Genomic DNA, 12828 nt, shown 5'->3' on the forward strand with positions numbered 1-12828 from the left:
ATATGAACCTGACAGTACAGTGCTTTTGAATCCGTCTTACCAAGGGCCGAGGTGGTGCATAGTGTTCTTCGTTCGATCCCAACTTCCGCCAAGTGAACTTTGTAGTAGACAAACACCGTGTGCGTGGGTTTTCTCGGAGTTCTCCCGTTTCCTCCCACTTCTTCATTCCCCCATTTCCTTTATTTCCACATTAATATAAAACTAAATGTTATTAGGTAAAAATTTATCATACTAATTTCGGGAATATCTGACTTATTAGTTCTACGTACAACCAGTAACAGCACGATCTGCCTGGTTTTATCATAGTTTACTTTGCCTGAACAAGAGTCTAATTGCTACTTCACATTATTCATGTATGCGCATTTCTAACATTGCAGTAAAACATTATGACAATGAACTACTTTGGAACTTCATGACTAGAAAAAGGTAAAATATATTATTTAATAGAATATATTTGTATAACAATTAAATCTTTATATTTCAGATGGATGCTGAATTTAAAAATTTGTTCGGCGCGAGAGAGTCTGTTTTCAATGTTATCTGTTTGGCAGTGATAATTTTCTTTAAGGTTTCGCTAGATAAAGTTCTTGGTGAGTAATATCAAGTTTTCGTGTATATTTATCATATTTCAGGTTGCATGTATAAATATGTACACAAGAGTCTATTTGTCATCAACACAACCCTACTTCTGGCAAAGCACCCATTTGTTTTTTTTTCTTTCTTTACGTTATCTTTTTATAGTGTCTATTCACAAACATTGTTTTATTGTTATAATTCAATCGCAGCAAATAGTAGCTTTTATATGCTTTACTTTGAAAAGTAAAAATAAGTCAGTATTTTGAAACACGTAATACCTTTTAAATAAACGTACATGAACTCAAAATTGCACATCTTTGGCTTATTATCTTCACGTCTTAAGACAGTGATGGGCAAAGCATGGCCCGCGGATTAGATGTAGCTCCTTAAACGTTTCCACCCAGCCCACGACGTGATTCATTACCTGACGAATATAACTTCACTTCTGAGAATCAGTGGATTATACTTCCAGCCAAATTATGAGAAATGTTTAAAATGCATTCACAATACCATTTATCACATTCCCCTTCATGATCTTTCGAGTATTAATAGAGCTTGGTTTTACAAGTGATACAATCACTGTTGTTGTTGTTTTTTTTTTTAATTATATTGCCCCACCTATATTTTTTTCGTTTTTCTTTAGCCTGCGGCCCAAAATGTTTCCCCATCATAGTTTCATAATTACAGAGTTAATACATTTACTTTCCAGGTTATACGTTTTGGAAATATCTTAATAGAAGGATGGTTTTATAAATAATTTGATTTGCATACTAATGGATGGTTCTAACGTCATCTGTATATGTAGCAGGGTTGGCAAAAACCATGGCTTTTATTGAAAAAAACAAAAAAAAAACGGGTTTTTTGGTTTAAACCAGGTTTATTTGGTTTAAATAATTTGCTCTATATATTCATATCATATATGGACAGAAATAAGTTTGTTTCGCCTTGATGTTATTATGCAACAGTCGGGTTATGCTGGAAGGGGTCACAATAAGCTTAAAGCGGAATAAAAACTGCTTCTCGAGTTACATCCGAGAAAAATTGTCCTCCATTTAAACTCGGAACCAGGACTAATTGGCCACAAATGCGATACGTCTGCCGACTCACTCACGAAGGAATCCTGATAAAAATACGTTATACTGATCTTTACATGCTTCTTAATATAGCTCTCAAGAGTCATTTCAGAAGGACAAAAAGATAAACAGTGCACAAGTGAAACCATTATACTGAATTACATATGGACAATTTCAAAGTACTACGGAGTACAGACGAACTAATTTAATTCAAGTTAGTTAACAACGACTTTTATTGGTCCAAATTAAAGAAATACAACGACTAATTTGCATATCACAAAGATACGAATTATTTGAGTCCACTTTGGCTCAGACTCATTTATACATAAATAGATATCGAAGATACTTCTCATTTCACTAAATGCCTCTCGTGGGGTCTGTATGACCCTCCTTCCCCCCCCCACACACACACTCACACAAAGTACGGCATTTCGATGTATTTTATCAATAGTAAACAAAACAATATTTAGAATGTTTCTTTGATTGCAATTACATAACAATAATAACTACAAAAAAAAAATCACAAAGAAACATTTATAAACTTACATAAAAAAAAGTTGCTTTTGTAGTATAATCTTTTTGAGTAATGAATGGGGACTTTAGGTCTGAATATAATACGAATAATATACGGGAGTGAAACGTGATAACCCACAAATGTGTGTTCATCAAGATTTTACAAACACTTACACTTTTACGAACATTTTCGTTATTTGGTTTAAACCAGTTGTTTTTTTTGAAAACAAACCAGCTGCTTTAAACATTGGTTTAAACCAGCCAACCCTGGTATGTAGTCATTAAGTTTCCTTTCTATGAATAAAGAATCTGTATTCTCAAGCAGTGGCGTAACTAACAGGCTCCCGGTATTTAAGTTTCGGAGTATAACTTTATAATGTTTGGATGTTAAAAGCACTTTGCAGAGTTCCTCCGTGGCTAAGCGGTTAGCGTACGCGCTCTTGGCGCGGGAGACCCGGGTCCGATTCCCGGCGGGAGCTCATGTGGTTCGGATTCCACGTTAATCAGTAGGTCCACGTCTCACATAGCCTCGCTGCTGAAAGGGAAGCTAAACTTAAATTCAACACCTTCAAAAGCACTTTGCAGGTTTCATATTACTGCAAGAGTACTCTACTTAGAGGAAAAAGAAATCACGGAACCAGCTATAATAGATTTAGTGAATTCTACTCGGAAAATGTATCGCCTTTTGTTGCAACAACTAACAAGTTTCCGATAAGTAGTGAAGAAACAATTTAGTGAAATTTTAACTTGGAATTAATTAGCCAATTATTTAGTCGTAGATAACTTCCTATGTTAGTAGTGTTCTGGATTTGTGTACTTCTTTGCAACTGTATCTCACTGTGCCTCTGACGAAGCCAATCCTGAGCGATCATTCAGTACACTAAAAGCCATCAAACTTTATATTCGTAGAACAAGGTCGAAGATGAAATTGAGCTCAGCCTCGTAACTTGGGCTTTTTCTTGGAAGACCAAACATTAATTAGACCTCCTAAAATATGTCAAGTTGAGGCTCCCTAGAATAATGATGGCATTTGAAGTGAAATCCTTACTAAACGTGTTCGATACTTCTTGGGACGCCAGTTGATGGTTTACTAAAGTAAGATCCAGATTAGATATATGCTACATCTTAAAGGAATGTATTTCGTTCAGATAGTGGGGCAGCAGAAACATCTTAAATTATTTGCAATGCCTTTGAAAATAGTACGGTGCTTCACAAGTTAACTAAATGAGACAATATGTTGAAAGCCTTACTAAATATATATTTTGTCTGGGGCTCTAATAGGATACATTTTACTGAATGAGGCTCGGAACACATTTTCGTTTCATTTTTTTTTCCTGTTATGTGGTAAACATATTCCAAGCTTTATTTATAAGTTCCTGTTCATATCACATCATACAAAGCAACAAAGTTTTAACTCAAATGAATCCTATCAAACAACTGGAAGCTTAATTGGGGGGGGGGGGGCAGTTTCCCCATTCCCCCGCAAAAGTTACGGCATTGGTTGAGCCCTTTGCCAATCCTGAGCACTGAAAGCGAAGAATGGCACCACGTTGATATTGAGAAAGTAGTCAGCGAATTACTCAAAAAAAAAAAAAAAAAAAAAACGCCGGTTTAGAAATATGTGAGCAAGTTCCACAAGTTTTGACGAGTTTTCATATGTTAGTTGTAATGTGAACGTTAGGAAGAAATTATTTCTGTTCTTGCCTTTGAGGTGAGCGGTCCCAGGTTCGACTCCTGGTGGGGACACTCGGCCGAAAGAGTGTAACAGCTTTTTCAGACCTGCCATCTTGAGTGAAGTCTTTCTTGGGTTTCGTTCATTCATACCATTCAAATGCCGGGATGGAGGTACCTAATATAATGGTCCCAGGCTGCTTACTTCCTTTCCTAATCCTTTCTTCCTTCCCTTTCATCGTACAGTGGGCTCGCTAAGGGACGTCATCCTTCATACGGGATGGGCTAACGTGGCCTTAGATGCCGACAGCCCAGAAATCTAATTCCTAATTCCTAGAAATTATTTCTTTTAAGAAACTTTTTAGTCCCATGTAATTGCTTAATAATAATAATAATAATAATAATAATAATAATAATAATAATAATAATAATAATAATAATAATAATGTGCAATTTTTGTATATTAGCAAGTAGTGTCTGACTAGATGGAAAACTAACTCTACTACTGTATAAATTGTACGTGTGCCATGAACGTAGAAACAGGAAGAGCCCTTTTGACATTTTCGCGGATGGAGGGGGGCATGCATTCTTAGTTACGCTACTGTTCTCAAAGCATTCTAGTAATTTATTTAACAATTGCTAAAAAAGTAGAAATCGAATAACGGTGAAACTGTATATAACTTAGAATTTGTGGTGTGATTCATTGTTTCTTTCTTTCTTTCTTTCTTTCTTTTTTTTTTTTCCTGGAAGGGAAAAAGTGAAGGGAACTGATAAGAGGGTTTTACTTATGTTGGTGACTCATAGCCTTTCTTAAAACTGTTCGACTTTGATTAAATGTATTAAGTGTGGCAGAACAAGCATTGATTCAGGAAGCTCCGCTAAAAGATGCCACTTATGTTTTTTTTTTTTCGTCACACATAAGCAGAAATGACTAATTTTCAGGTTTATTGTTTCCTTGTCTTGCATAGATGAAACAGATCGAAATGTTTTTGGTTACCTTTTATTTTCCTTATTTTTATAATCTTATTTCAATTGATATTAATCCTTCCAGAACGTGACAACCCTACTATTATTAGACGAGTCAGGTCTTAAGTCTTTCATTTGATGTTTATTAGGATCACGCAAGTGGGATATATATAATATTGTAATGTTAGTACCATAGGTGTTCATTTTACTCCGACCTCACTCACCTTCATTCTCACAGTGAATTGGCCCTCGCCCTCACCTTCGAAGAGAGTTGACCATCGCTCTCGCCTTCGTGTTGGGAATTTGTCCTCGCTCTAGCCCTGACAGTGACAGTTGGCCCTCGCCATCGCTGTCCAAGCTTGTCATCGCCCTCGCGTCATTATGGTTGAGAGAGAATTTGAGGGTGAGGATGCCCTCGAGAGGGCCATCCTCGCAAGGGTAAACACCTCTGGCTTAGTACGTCCGTTACACCGCTCAATAACTCTTCAACAAAAGATAATTTTAAAATTGTTTTCTGCAATCAACAGCTAGATTATTATCTCGGAGGAGTTCGTTAATGGATGTGATCCACCTACTTGTAGTGATAGAAATAAACCATTTCCGGTTAACGTTGATCACTATAGAGCATAGACAGTAATCTCACATTGTATATTTTTTAATCGATAAGCGTCCCTAGAATATATTCCATTTCCACTCTAATCACTCTGCTAAAACACTAAATGGTAGATCTACTACAACTTCTGGTTTCAATATTAATTGAAGAAATATTGCGTAATTCTCTTTACTGTCTTTACCAGAGTCTATATTATCGTATTTCAATTGATACTAATTCAAATTAGAACGTAGCAACACTAATATTATTCGAGATATCGCCATACACGAATAAGATTTATAAGTATTTCATTTTATTTTTATTTCTATTGTCATTAATTACACAATTTCTTTGTTTCCAGGGAGATGAAGGCATAGACACATTTATAGCAAATGAAAAACTTCTGGGAGGATCTCGAACATAGCTGTTGTTTATCTTGTCCATTGGCAGTCGTCACAGACTATTTTCCAACGAATGCATACATCTGTCATAGTACTTTGTAGGCATATTCAGAGGGTTCATGTATCCTCATTGTCTTATCTAAGTTGTTATAAAAATTGTGCTCATGTATAGACTTAGTTTATTATTTGACAAATAAAAAATACAATGTACAAACATATTTTCCTTTAATCAAAATGAAACTAATATATATACATTTAAGTTTGTTTGTTTGTTTGTGTATATATATATATATATATATATATATACAGGGTGGTTCAGTAATGTTGGACAGCCCTGAATAAATCGGAAACCAGAAGAGATATTAGCAAGAGTTTGGTGGATCCAGATACTTGTGGAAGGGGGACGTCTTTTGAGGTACCACACATTGTTACCAGGTCAACAGTGTTGCCAGCTCAGTACAAAGTTGTATTTTTTTAAATAGAACATATAGAAGTTTATGCCATCAAAAGAGTTAGTACAGAATGTGAATACCAACAAGCGAAACCGCACCTGTCAGTGTTGCCAAATAAGGAAGTTATAAAGCTTCAAAGGTCAAGAAATTAAAGTGTCCGTAGAGCAAAACTAGCAAAAAGGCAAGAAAAATAATACTACGGAATGAAAAGAAGTAACCGAAAGAGTAAACCAAAGAACGCACAGCATCCAGTGAGTAACAGGGTTGCCGCAGCAAAGGGGGAAAAAATTGAAAATTTTGCAGTTGCTATAGGAGGAAAAGTGCCCATATGACATAATGCTGGAAACACCATAGAAAGTCTATGTAAGATTCAGGAATCCTAATAGCGTTTGTTCGAAAGCGATATCTCTAACCGTTTCCGAGATACACCAAAGGTGTGCGGAGTTTGCAACACTGCATAATAATTCCCTCGCCCTCCAAACTACAGGAACGAGTAATGAAAATGATACGCCCAACAAAATGTAAGAACTGCACGGGTCTAATCGTCAAATCAATTATGCAGTGTTGCAAACCCCGCACACCTTTGGTGTATCTCGAAAACAGTTAGAGATATCGCTTTCGAACAAACGCTATTAGAATTCCTGAATCTTACATAGACTTTCTATGGTGTTTCCAGCATTATGTCATATGGGCACTTGTCCTCCTATAGCAACTGCAAAATTTTCAATTTTTTCCCTTTTGCTGTGGCAACCCTGTTACTCACTGGATGTTGTGCGTTCTTTGGTTTACTCTTTCGGTTACTCCTTTTCATTCCGTAGTATTATTTTTCTTGCCTTTTTGCCAGTTTTGCTCTACGGACACTTTAATTTGTTGATCTTTGAAGCTTTATAACTTCCTTATTTGGCAACACTGACAGGTGCGGTTTCGCTTGTTGGTATTCACATTCTGTACTAATTCTTTTGATGGCATAAACTTCAATATGTTCTATTTAAAAAAATACAACTTTGTACTGAGCTGGCAACACTGTTGACCTGGTAACATTGTGTGGTACCTCAAAAGACGTCCCCCTTCCACAAGTATCTGGATCCACCACACTCTTGCTAATATCTCTTCTGGTTTCCGATTTATTCAGGGCTGTCCAACATTACTGAACCACCCTGTATATATATATATATATATATATATATATATATATATATATAACGTCGCATGATTATGTTTCAAGGCTAAAGGAGAAGGCAATGATAATGAAGTGATGCAATGAAGAAAGTAGGAGGAAACGAGAATACATCGAGAAAACCAGTGCATATAAAATTTGTCCACCATATCAGGCTTACTTGTTTAAAACTACGCAAACCAACATCACGAACAGTTTAAGTTACAAGGAGCTTGTGTGTTGATTAAATTAAAATTCTCATCTATGCTATTTATGGAAACAACAGGTATCAGCATAAAAATGTAATCTTGCAGATTCAAAATTGAGTAAAAAAGTACTTTAACAATTAGATTATATTAGTATTCAAAAATAGGAAAGGGAGTATTTATTCTGCTGCCTTGTTGGCACAGGGAAACTTCCCCAAAATTACAAAGGTAGATGAATTTCACACTGCACTAAAAATTTATAGTAAGTACGCCTTCTACACATTAATATTGATGTTAGACATTTTCATCTTCAAAGCTGGGAAATAGAAGTAATTTTTGAAGTACTCGTATTTTTTCAAAAACTGATTTCTATTTTCCAACTTTTAAGAGGAAAATGTTTTAACTTCAATATTAATGTGTAGAAAGCGTACTTACTATAAATTGCCCAGTGCAGTGTGAGAGTAATCTATCTTTCTAGTTCCAGGAAACTTTCCCTGTGCCAGCAAAGCAGCAGAATAAGTACTTTTTTCTCATTTTTGAATACTAATAAAATCTCATTTTTGAGTACTTTTTTACTCATTTTTTAAAAAAAACCCTTCTCATTTTTGAGTAGAGTTTTTCTTAAATTTGAGAGGAAATATTCTCAATTTTTGAGAACGTGTGTTTCTCATTTTTGGGGCTATCTGAGCATTTCGAATACTTTTCTACTCACTTTTGAGTATACATGTTCTCAATTGTGAGGAGAGCATTACTAGTTTTTGAACAAAGAGTTTCTCAATGTTGATTACATTCATCTCATTTTACGGTTAACTTTCTCATTTTTGAGAAAATATGTTCTCGTTATTTTTGAGAAATAGCAGTTTCTCATTTTATTTTAAGAATATTTTATCTCGCTTTTAAGAGAATTTTTACTCAAAAGTGAGTAAAATTTACTCAAATTTGAGTACATATTGTTCTTATATTTTGAACACCCACACTTTCTCACTTTTGAGAACAATGTATTCGGAGCTATTCTGAGAACACAATGTTCTCAAATTTGAGTCAATTTTACTCATTTTTAAGTAAGTATTTTTAACAGTGAGGTTTTGCAGAGAAGTTAAAAAATCTGAAGATTTATTCGCACCACTATTCGTAGCACTACCCCTATCAGATCTAAAATGGTGTCCTTTCAGGTGTTATTTAAGTTTGGGAAATAAGTACACGTAATAGTTAGACGGAGCTAAATCTGCGGAATAAGAATGATCTAGACATTGAAATCCTAGATTATGCAATGTCGGTTGTGTTCGCAGGGGCTTGATGGACAGCTGTATTCTCCTGAAGGAACAGAATTCCTTTCTTTTCATTTTCCGTGGCGTTGAACTTTGAATTTTTCTTTAGTTTTGTAAGCAATGTAGAGATTCTGGTTTAAATATCTGACCGTTGCGGAGGTAGTCTATGAGTACGACACCATACTTATCCCAGAAGAATGTTGCAAACAGTTTCTCAACCAACTTCTGTGTCTTGAACTTCTTGGGGCGATGGAGAAATGAGTGCTACTACTCCACTGACTGTTGTTTCGATTCAGGATCATAGTGGTACAACCATATTTCATATTCGTCAGCGGAATTGATCAGCATTACGGACAAATTGGAAGAAGAGTTCTCTTAATTCCGTCACTCTTTTATTCTCCTGACAGATATTTTGGGAACCCATAATGTCGAGAACTTGAGCATACCCAAGCCATTCTGAATTATGCTACCGACGAGTCCAAAAGAAATGCCCAGAATCTCTTACACAAGTTTTGCTGAGAAGGTAAAAACTGAGAAAGCGGGGTGCAGCCAGACCTCAGACTATAATATGTATATTAGAGATGCGCACGAGACGAGTCGAGACAGGATTTTCCTGACAAAATTCGAGTCGTGACCCGGCTCTTCGAATAGAGAAATATACATTTTTCGAGTCGAGACATCACTTTTACACCACATTTTCGAGAGGGAGACAGCCACAAATCTTGTCTCGTGCGCATCCCTAATGTATATCGTGAGTTTATTATACACTTTAAAAAACTATATAAATAATAGCTTAAATTATTTTTGTAACTCAAAAACTGGGGTGGCCTAGGCCCTCCGGCCCCGGCCTATATCCACCATTGTCTGGAATGCTGCAATTTTCAAGAATAATGTCACAAATTGCATCCATGATTTTAGGAAGAGTCATTGCTTTTAATCATCCTGGATGTAAAGCATAATTTGTTGAGAAATCGTTATGATTATACTAAACCACTTACTTCTTCACCACTGTATATAACGGAGGAGAGTCCCGTGGTGTTTCACCGATTTCCTAATTAATATACTTCGATGACTTTCCTTGGTGAAACAAAAATGTTATAACAGTTAGGATCTGGATGTTCGTGAAATTATCTGTTTGGGCACACATAAACACAGAGGTCTGAGAAACAATAAGAATTTCATTATTAATGTGAAAATTTGTAATTGTACATACAGAGATATGTTTTTCTAAACTACGGATTTATTTTTCTACCTAGTACCTATACTCCTTCTGGATTGGACTAGGACATTTTCAGCAGCTCCTTTTGAATTCTCTCTCTCTCTCTCTCTCTAGTGAGATACGTAGCATATAGTACTTGACGAATGTGTTACTTGTAGCATACGCGAAAGTAATTCAATTTATGTTTAAGCTTCAAAAGTTTCATTGAAAAATATTTCATGTGCAGATGTTACTTATTTGTTGGTTACAAATTTTACTTGAAATAAGTTTAATTTATAATCATATGGGTCTAATATGAAAACAGCAACGAAATTACACAATGTAGGCCTAATGTAAAATAAGTCAAACGTAATAAATATGCCATTTTTGGTATGGCAAATAACCGCCCCCCCAAAAATGTATCTGTCCCTCCTTTGCCCCCCTAAGAACTTAAAGCTGGCGTCGTCACTGATTGTTATTCTATTGGTTTATTTCTGAACCAAAAAATTCAGTCACTGAGAGTGTTTACCTGAATATTTACAGTACGTTTAATTGAAAAATTCGCTTTTTCCCGTTTTGCTAGATTTACCTACGAAACTTCCTTAAACTACGAACACTGGATAAGATATCAGATGCAAACTGTTTGCATAGACGCTGAATAATGAAACTGTTGCATAGACACACAGAAAATCATTTTCTACTATTTATTACCGTTTTTCCTCTATGGTGATCTGTTGAAACCGGAAATGAAAGATTTCTATCACTTCCGGTTTGTTATATAGCTAAGGCTGAAGATTATGTTCTCGGGACGTTGAATCTATACACGAAGACAGTTTCTCGGTATCTCTTATTGTTTGTGCTCTAATTGCTATCGACAGATTGACGGAAACAGCCTTTTTACTTATGCTTAGTATAGTTTGAAAGTGTTAAATTTATTGTGCTTTCGTATGATTAATAATGATTATCACCACAGAGCAATATCACTTGAATGTGTCTGTAAGTCGATTTGAATTTTAAAAAGGTATTCACAGAAGTTTCATGGAGTAAGATATTTATTTTAAAAAATCATCTTTCTTTTGCGGTTTTCTAGAATAAATATTTTATGTACTCAACTTAACATTTCAGTTTAAAATACAAAGACTTAGAAATTCAGAAACCGATTATTTTCTTATCATACTTGAACATCGAAACATCTAAATTGAGAGACCTTTTGTTGTAAATGTATTACATACAAAGAATTATAAAAGTATGCTACACTCTAGTAAACTTTGTGTTCACTTCACTGTAGCGCAAGATCTCCCGCAAATGCTTCTCTCATTAAACAACTTTCTCCATAAGTTAGATAAGTATTACCATCGAATCGAATTTAAGTATAGGTGAGTTGAATGTATATATATATATATATATATATATATATATATATATATATATATATATATATATATATATATATATATATATATATATATATATATATATATATATATATATATATTGGGTGTTTCGAAACAACACCGACAACGTTTGGTAGGTGATTCCTGACACCAAGATAAGACAAAAAGTATAGACCAACCTGGGTGCACAAATACTTCCTTTCGGAGTTACAGGCTGCCGAAAAAGTGAAAAAATTAATTTTAAAGGTCCTTAGCTCCAAAACTATGGGACCTACCGTACTCGAGTCAAGACTTTACTAAGGAACTAATATGGGGTCTATCCAAAAATACATGCTTCAGAATTCTGCAGTACTTCCGCAACAATTTTTACATAGGTAGTTCAGGTTATATGCCCGTTACCAAACTGCCAGTACAAAAATTGTTGCGTGGGTACCTTAGGATTCTGAAACACGTATTTTTGGATAGAGCATATATTAGTTCCTAAGTGAAGTGTTCACCCGACCGTGGTAGGTCCCATAGTTTTGGAGCTATGGAGCTTCAAAGTTCATTTTTTCATGTTTTCAGCAAACTATAACTCCGAAAGGAAGCATTTGTGCACCCAGGTTGGTCTATACTTTTCGTCTTATTTTAGCATGAGGAATCACCTCCCAAACGTTGTCGGTATTGTTTTGAAACACCCTACCATCACTTTGGAAACTGAGCGTCTTATCGCGAATTACAAAATATTTGTTTCGCTTAGTGTCGGTACACTGAGGTGAGTATTGTTTATCTCGAAAAATCAAGACGAAACCGACTCACGGTACCATTGCTACAAATAAATATGATATTTCTAACGAACACTCATAGCTACAGAATACAAGTCTATGTATTCGATCTACTAGGTATAAACGATAGGCATTAGGATAGTTGACAGAATCATTAGACGAAGTCGGTAAAACCCAACGTCTGCTGAAGTTGAAGATATACTGGATATACTGGGTGTATCAGAAATCCAGTGCCATAGGCTAATTCCGTTATGAAGTTACTATAAGTAAATATAGGGAAAAATGGAAAGAAAGCAAAGTTGTTAGAAATTGGTGTTTTCCAACCAAAAATGACTTTTGTCTATCATACCAGCCATTTAGACTCCACACTCGTCAGATGACCTATTATTAATGAAACATAAAGTTGCCAGTTCAGCAGCCTGTCCATTTGTGCCCTCACTATGCCAACAATACAGGAGGTTCCGATTCGACTTTTAGTTAAGTGTCCCTTTCAGCAGCGAGGCTATATGAAATGTGGGCCTAGAGCTTGGCGTGGGATCTCAACCTTATGTGAATCGAATCGAACCTGAATCGAATCAGCCTTTCCCACGCCAAAGCC

The 12828-nt window shown here is 35.5% G+C and overlaps 1 long non-coding RNA gene across 1 annotated transcript; it reads left to right on the forward strand.

The window, feature by feature from the left end:
* The first annotated feature begins 481 nt into the window (after nt 1–481).
* On the forward strand, nt 482–6006 carry LOC145668117 (uncharacterized). Its single transcript, XR_014127972.1, has 2 exons — nt 482–590; nt 5753–6006. It is a non-coding gene; the product is annotated as an uncharacterized LOC145668117 (long non-coding RNA).
* The last annotated feature ends 6822 nt before the right edge of the window (nt 6007–12828 follow it).

The sequence above is a fragment of the Thermobia domestica genome, chromosome 1, assembly GCF_964235325.1.
Source record: "Thermobia domestica chromosome 1, izTheDome1.hap1.1, whole genome shotgun sequence".
Lineage (NCBI taxonomy): Eukaryota > Metazoa > Arthropoda > Insecta > Zygentoma > Lepismatidae > Thermobia > Thermobia domestica.